Raw genomic sequence first — 7,771 nt, forward strand, 5'->3', positions numbered from 1 at the left:
ATTTCTCAAACCCATGAATGCGTCCCCTCTAAATACGCTATACGAGTTCCGAAAAATTCCCAGAAAATTTCTAAAAATTTCTGAAAATTCCAATAAAATTATTTGTCAAATAAACCTATTTTTAATCATTATTTTGTTGCCATATTTTACATTTACAGTGTTTCTATCACAAGATAAAGTCATTGTATCTTGGGAGACAATTGGCGTGTTTTGTGAGCATCATGTGCGGGACAAATTCGTCTTAAAGAGATAGAGTATAACTCTAGCCTCAACTTCGTCAAAACGATGATGTACCGTCATTCTACCCACGCTCAGATTGCACCGCTACAAGATCCCAATAGAACTCATGATCAATTTGTGACATGAGCTCACAAACTCATCTATTAGGATTCATTGGAGAGTTTAGCTAAACCGCTAAAGGATAAAATAAAATTAGTTTCACTCAAATTTGGATGACAAGAAGTTAAAATTAATACATGAACAAATTTTAAATCACTTGCATTTAGGAAAGGGAGAACCTTTTTTTTGGTTTGTGCAATTCATTATTATAATAATTATTATAATTTTTATCCATTCTTCACGGTAGACTTGACCCAAGCTGGATTTAAATCAGACTCGATCCGGGCCCGCAATCGGGTCAAGATTACCTATTGATCTAATTGTCAGGCCGATTATAATTCAATGGGGAAATTAACTGTTAACCGGTTCAATCAATTTTTTTTATTTATAGATGATATTTTTTATAAATTAAAATGAATTGTATCAGTGGAGGATTGAATATGGTCTTCTCTTATAAGGTGAAGTTTCTTAACCAACTAAATTATATGAAATTAATATTCATGTGTATTAATTAATTATTTAATAACTAACTATAATTTCTCTTAGTAAATATATTTTATTTTAGAGATTGAGATTATTTAATATTTTTTTATTAATAATTACAATTTAGTATCCATTATTCTCTAAATTCAAATTATGGGGTTTATTTCAATATATCCACACCATTTTTATTAACAATAAAAAAAATATAGCTAATGACTCATTAACAATGTCATTTTATAAGAGAAAAAGATGATAGTCAGAAAACTTAAATAAGTATAAGTTTTTTTACTTTATGAATTTACCATTTTAATTTTTTTAAAATATAATAATATTGAATCATGATGAACTGTGATGAACCGTATACGAATCGTGAATCATAATCGTCTTAGACAGTTAAGATTAAGGGTCGATCCTCAGAAACCATCGAACTGATAATTCTAAACTGGGGTCGGGTCTACTTCACAGCAACTGAGTATATGTGAGGATCATCCACACATGACTTGTATCTAAATAGGAAAAAAGAGTGAGAAAAAGAAGGAAAAAATAAAAAATATTTTAATTATGCTATAAGAGGGCATTTGGTCTAGTGGTATGATTCTCGCTTAGGGTGCGAGAGGTCTCGAGTTCAATTTTCGGAATGCCCCTTTATTTTCTATCTTTTTTTATCCATTTTTCTCGGTATATATGAGAAGCCCCCACTAGCCGAGTTGGTACTCTATTTTTTTTGTCCATTCTTTGTGATCAAAAAGGGCATTTGGTCTAGTGGTATGATTCTCGCTTAGGGTGCGAGAGGTCCCGAGTTCAATTCTCGGAATGCCCCTTTATTTTCTATCTTTTTTTATCCATTTTTCACGGTATATATGAGAAGCCCCCACTAGCCGAGTTGGTACTCTATTTTTTTTGTCCATTCTTTATGATCAAAAAGGGCATTTGGTCTAGTGGTATGATTCTCGCTTAGGGTGCAAGAGGTCCCGAGTTTAATTCTCGGAATGCCCCTTTATTTTCTATCTTTTTTTATCCATTTTTCACGGTATATATGAGAAGCCCCCACTAGCCTGAGTTGGTACTCTATTTTTTTTGTCTATTCTTCGTGATCACCAAGGTATTTGTGAGGAGCCTCCGCGGATATGGCCGAGTTGATACTTGAGTGGTTGATTATCACATGAGAGCAAAGATTGAATCCCCACAAAATAATCCCTTGAGGAATAAAATCTCTCCCAACTAGAGAGGTTGCTTGAGCATCATAATTTACTTCCTTCATCTCACTATAGAACCAATGATGAGAGGTGTTTGGGGTGAGTAAGTACCTTTTGTCAGTATATGTGAGGATCATCGACACATGGCTTGGATCTAAATTGAAAAAAAAATGAGTAAAATAAAGGAAATTTAAAAATTATTTTAATTATAGCAAAAGTGAGCATTTGGTCTAGTGGTATGATTTTTGCTTAGGCTGTGAGAGGTCTCCAGTTCAATTTTGGAAATGTCCCACTATTTTATCTCTTTTTTTTGTGTCCATTCTTCATGGCAACCCGAGTATATATGAGGAGCCCCGATGGGCAATCTAAGTTAATACTCTTTTTTTTTTTTCCATTGTTCATGGTAACCAAGGTATATATGTGAGGAGCTTTCTTGAGTATAACTAAATTGGTACTTGGAATGCCCTTTTTTTTAGTCCATTCTTCACGGTAACTAGGGTAATATATAAGGAGGCCCCACGGATATAGTCGAGTTGATACTCCTTTTTTTTTGTATCCATTCGTCATGGTAACCAAGGTATATGTGAGGAGCCTCTACGGATATAACTAAGTTGGTACTTGGGTGGTAGATTGTTACATGAGAGCATAGATCAAATCTTCAAGGGAACAATCCCTTGGGAAATAAAATCCCTTCCACCTAGAGAAGCCGTTTGATCATCGTGATTTACTCCCTTCATCTCACTATGAAACTGACGATAAGTGATGTTTGGGATGAGTGAGTAACCTTTTGTCAACAATATATTAGGATAATCGACACATGGTTCAGATCTAAATTAAAAAAAAAAAGGTAAGCGGAAAAATAAAAAGTTAATGATTATTTTCATTGTAATAAAAGAGGGCATTTGGTCTAGTGGTATGATTCTCGCTTAGGGTGCGAGAGGTCCCGAGTTTAATTCTCGGAATGCCCCTTATTATTTTATTTTTTCATATTTAAAATCATTTTTCTTGTTTTGGGGCTAAGCTCATACTTGGGCTGACAGGTTCCTTTTGGCCTAGTGGACAGCCCGGCCCAATCACATAATTTGTAAACAAATTTAGACATTTATAAATCCCATAATCTCTAAAATTGTATACTTTTCTACGTCTAACTAATCTCTAAAATTATCTCCATACTTTTCTCATCCGCTCAACTACAAAATGATCTCTGTAATTTTCATCAAAAGCATCAATGTATCTGTCTCCCAATGCAACAACGCAAAACACCATTTAATTATATATATGTTTCATCGAACTGTACTCTGTGATAAGGAAGGCTTCTCTTCCTCTATTCTCCACCAAAGACATTGATCTAAAGTAGTTCACAGCATTCAATGTGACTTGGCACGTAGTCACCAGCACCTTTAGGCCAAGCACATGAGCTATCACAGTCCAAAGGATCGAGTACCTCACCACTAGAAGCTATATACTAGCTTTGTCCCTCTGCTATACGTCCTAATTGACTGGTCCATGCAGTTTCACAGAGCTAGCTCATGGTGGAGAAGGGACAGTAAAGTACGAGGCCAGTGGGATGGCATGGGTGAGTATTGCTGCCGCATGTGGACCAGTGATTCTCTGCTGGATGCTGTAATCCAACGGGTATGCCCCCACAAACATTAATGACTCAACCAGGCTTAGCATACTATCAACGGCGGAGCCAGTCCGGTGATCAACTCAGACTGCCAACGTTGTTACCCCGGACTAGCCTCCTATTTCTGACACTGTCCCACTGGGCTACCCTCCTCGACATTTGTTTCCCTTCTTCCCACATAAATCTCCTTCTTATCCCCATTAGGCCCCGGGCTACAACCCGAGTAGCCATTAACGTGGCTTCGTCCTTGGGGCTACTTCCCCAACCATTCACTCCACGTACTTATGAGAGTTCAAAGTTTTCACTATTAATTGCTTAAATAAAAATAACGGAGTTTTCACCGTTAATTGCTTAAATAAAAATAACAGTATTTTATCGGACTGTATATGCATATTTTGAGATTTCTCATTTCGCGTACCTAATTTTCATAATACTAAATTATCTTCCTTCTTTTTTATTCAAAAATTTATTGTTCTCAATTTAAACGGTCAAATTTAGATCTGAGGGTATATATACACAAGGAGATTTACAAGAATATATTGATTTTGATTTGAAATGATTCAAAATTATCTATGACAAATCAAAATTAATGTACTTCTGAAAGTTTTCTTGATGCATTTTTACCCTCAAATATGAAATCAATAGTGTCAATTGAGAGCATTAGATTTTTAAACTTACAAAAACTTATAAAATTTATCATAAATTCATTATAAGACATCAACATCATCAATAAGTTCCTAGGACTCTTCTATTAGAAAAATATTTAATTTTAAATTTTTAAGATCTCTAGATTCATCGATTTTAACTAATGAATTTAGAGAACGCCGATCACTTTAAACAGAAATTAATATACATATAAAAATTTCTTTAGTGTATGTATGTTCTCATATTTAAATTTGACAATATAAATTGGGAGTTAATGTCTGCCTAGGTTTTAGTGGAGTCTTTTTTTTATTATTATTATTATTTTTTTAACCTGGATAAATTATAATTTTTGACTTTGTTATTACTTAGATCAGTTAATTTTTAATAGGAAAGAAGAAGTAGGGATATATGAAATCTAAAAACCCGCATATATATATATATATATATATATATATGCGGATCAGTAAAATGTCATTTTGCAACAAAATAACACTTTACTTTATCCAGTGCCATTTGCAATTTGATTACCAATTATGAACTCTTTGTTTTAATCTCTCAATGCTTGTTAGAACCTGCCGAGATGTGGGACAGCTTCGAGCAGTGTTTCATGGGCGCCATGCAACTCCAACAGTGCCCGACAAAACCCCAACTCCTGCAATGCATGTTTCATTAATGAAATCTGTACCAGCAAGTTCCTTTTGAAAGACAAAATCTTTTCTGATAAACTTCAAGTGTCCTGTTATATTATCATGATAATTATATTATACCCGACGGATATATGTCCTCCGAATAAAACTTTTAAAGATAAACGGTGAGAAATATTTGAAATGAATGTTAATTTAGGGAATGATTAGTAGGTGGCACATGGATAAGAAAAAATTGGTGAAATCTATTGAGATGGTTCTAACATAGGCAAGTAAAGTCAACGCCCGACTCCTCTGTCTTCCGACTTCTTAGACCTCTCGGTTCCTTAGTTTCCTAGTTTCTCAGGTCTCTCGACTCTTTAGCCTCCCAGCTCTTGACTCTTAGTCCATTGCCTCCTTGGCTTCCCCGACCCTTTGGCAACATAGGATGCAAGACCATTTCAGGAAAAGAATAAATCATCGTACAAATCTTAGATTATTTCAGGAGAAAGATAATCATCGAGCAAATCTCGGATTATTTCAAAAAAAAAAAACAACGGAGTGAACAAGTTTCGCATTATTTAAGGAATTAAATAAATATAACATGGGAATGAGAATGGAAGGAAAAAGTCTATGACTATGATCTCCTTATAAAAGACAGTTTTTTTTTGTATCAAGAGGCATACGCACACCTACGTATTTCAAAACTTTAATACTCATCTTCTTCATCCTCAAATTTGACCGTCAGAGTGGCTATACCGGGGAACCCCCAGTCGTCATTCTAATCCTCTCTTCTTCTTCTTGTTTGTCTTCGTCCAGGCTCCCAACCACATCATCATCCTCGTTGTCGTTCGGTGATTGATGATTAAGTTGGCAGTAAAGCCAACTCATTGGTGATTCACTCATCGACGTTCGCGGGCAGGATCAAATTGGCGTCATATGTGAAAACACTGAATTAAGACCTGAATCGGAATGTGAAGATGGATATGCCAGAAGACCTAATGTCATCGCCATGACAATAGAGGATTTTGACAAATTGGTAGCGGTGACGGTGCAAGCGGTGTTAAAGGGGCAACCCTCACATCTTCCAACGATCAATCCTTAAATTGAACCGTCGCCCCAGTCAGTAGAAGTGACACCGATGCACCAGAAGGTACCTTGGTCTATGGGAACACCATAAACTGCTTCCCCAATACCGATCGATAAGACCGTCGCTAGAGAAACTTCTATAGAATCTTCTGGTGAAACCCCTCATCGAGATTTTCCAAGGGAAAAAGGCCTTGAATTTAGCTGATCGAAAGCTCCTTGAGATTCTCTATTCTCGAAGGACATCCTCCAAGATGAATTGTCAAAGCACTTTTAGGTATTGCATATCGAGGAATATATAGTACTACATATCTCGAGTATCACATCTACAAATTTAAAAGTGCTTCTTTGTCACATCAGTATACGAATGGTATTAACTATAGAGTTTAACGACCCTATTCTGCAAATGTAATGAGAAATTTTTAATATTTTTTTTTATTTATATAAATGATATCTTAATAACTAGTAGTGATCAAAACGACATTACTACTTTATTCCATCTTCTTCATTAAGAGTTTTTTATTCAGGATCTTGGTAACGCTCATTTTTTCCTTGGTACAAAGTTTCTCTCATATTCTAAAGGTTGTCTTCTCTCTCAGAGCAAATATATTACTGGATTTCTATAACAAGCTAAAATGGATAGTGTACGTTCTATCTCCACACCAATCATTGAAGGTGGTATTACTATACCTTCATCCTCCTCTTCAATGGCTGACCTCCAGATCTACCGAAGTATTGTTGGTGCTCTACAATATGTCACCATTACACGACACAATATTGCTTTCGCTATTAATTGTGTCTATCAATTTATACATGCTTCTACTAAACACCATTGGGAAGGTGTTAAGAGAATTCTTCGATATCTCAAAGGAACTATTCTACATGGTCTTCTTTTATATCTCAATCCACACGAGAGTTGATTGCTTACAATAACGCAGATTAGGCTTGATCTCCCGAAGATAGACGTTCTACTAATGGATATACCATATTTCAATCTTGCTTCCTGACTTTCAAATAAGCAACCTACAGTCTCTCGCTCAAGTACTGAAGCTGAATATAAAGTTGTAGCTAATGCGACGTCAGAAATTATATAGCTACAGTATCTTCTTTCAAAATTACACTTTTCTCCCATTGTTATACCCAAAATCTAGTGTGATAGTATTAGAGCTACTTATCTTGTGGCAAATCCTATTTTTCATGCTCATACCAAGCATGTAGGGATTGATTTTTATTTTGTTCATGAGCGTGTGGCGACTCAACAACTTTCAGTTTCTTACATCTCTATTGAATATCAAATTACTGATATATTTACCAAGCCATTATCCAGACAATGTTTAACCAAGTTAGCACTCAAACTCAAAAGTCCCGTTGAGTTTATCGAGGGATAATGACAATAATGAAAAATAATCTCAAATTAATTTCAATCAATTGAGAATTATTATATTTGGCATCATAACCAAAATCAGCACCATAATCAAGATTGACATGAATCAAATAGTAAAAATAATACTTCCAAATTTATTATATTTATTACTATGCTTATAATTATATGATATATTTAATCTTTCCATTATTGTTTGGACAACTTGTATAAATAAGCCTATTGGCTTTAGTAAATCAACAAATTAAAGAATTATTATCTATTCTGTATCTTTCCTTTATTATTAGTTTTCTACAGAGTTTTCTTGACCACGCTCTCAGGCTCGGAATAGAGATGGTTTAGTCGACTACCTGCTTTTTCTATTTAGACCTTTGAGGAATTTAAAGTCTTC

The 7,771-nt window shown here is 34.9% G+C and overlaps 3 non-coding genes across 3 annotated transcripts; all 3 read left to right on the plus strand.

The window, feature by feature from the left end:
• The first annotated feature begins 1,570 nt into the window (after nt 1-1,570).
• On the plus strand, nt 1,571-1,642 carry TRNAP-AGG. Its single transcript has one exon. It is a non-coding gene; the product is annotated as a tRNA-Pro (tRNA).
• A 104-nt stretch (nt 1,643-1,746) lies between these two features.
• Nucleotides 1,747-1,818, plus strand: TRNAP-AGG. Its single transcript has one exon. It is a non-coding gene; the product is annotated as a tRNA-Pro (tRNA).
• Nucleotides 1,819-2,914: 1,096 nt separating this feature from the next.
• TRNAP-AGG lies at nt 2,915-2,986 on the plus strand. Its single transcript has one exon. It is a non-coding gene; the product is annotated as a tRNA-Pro (tRNA).
• Nucleotides 2,987-7,771: the final 4,785 nt, after the last annotated feature.

Source organism: Zingiber officinale, chromosome 6B (assembly GCF_018446385.1).
Source record: "Zingiber officinale cultivar Zhangliang chromosome 6B, Zo_v1.1, whole genome shotgun sequence".
Lineage (NCBI taxonomy): Eukaryota > Viridiplantae > Streptophyta > Magnoliopsida > Zingiberales > Zingiberaceae > Zingiber > Zingiber officinale.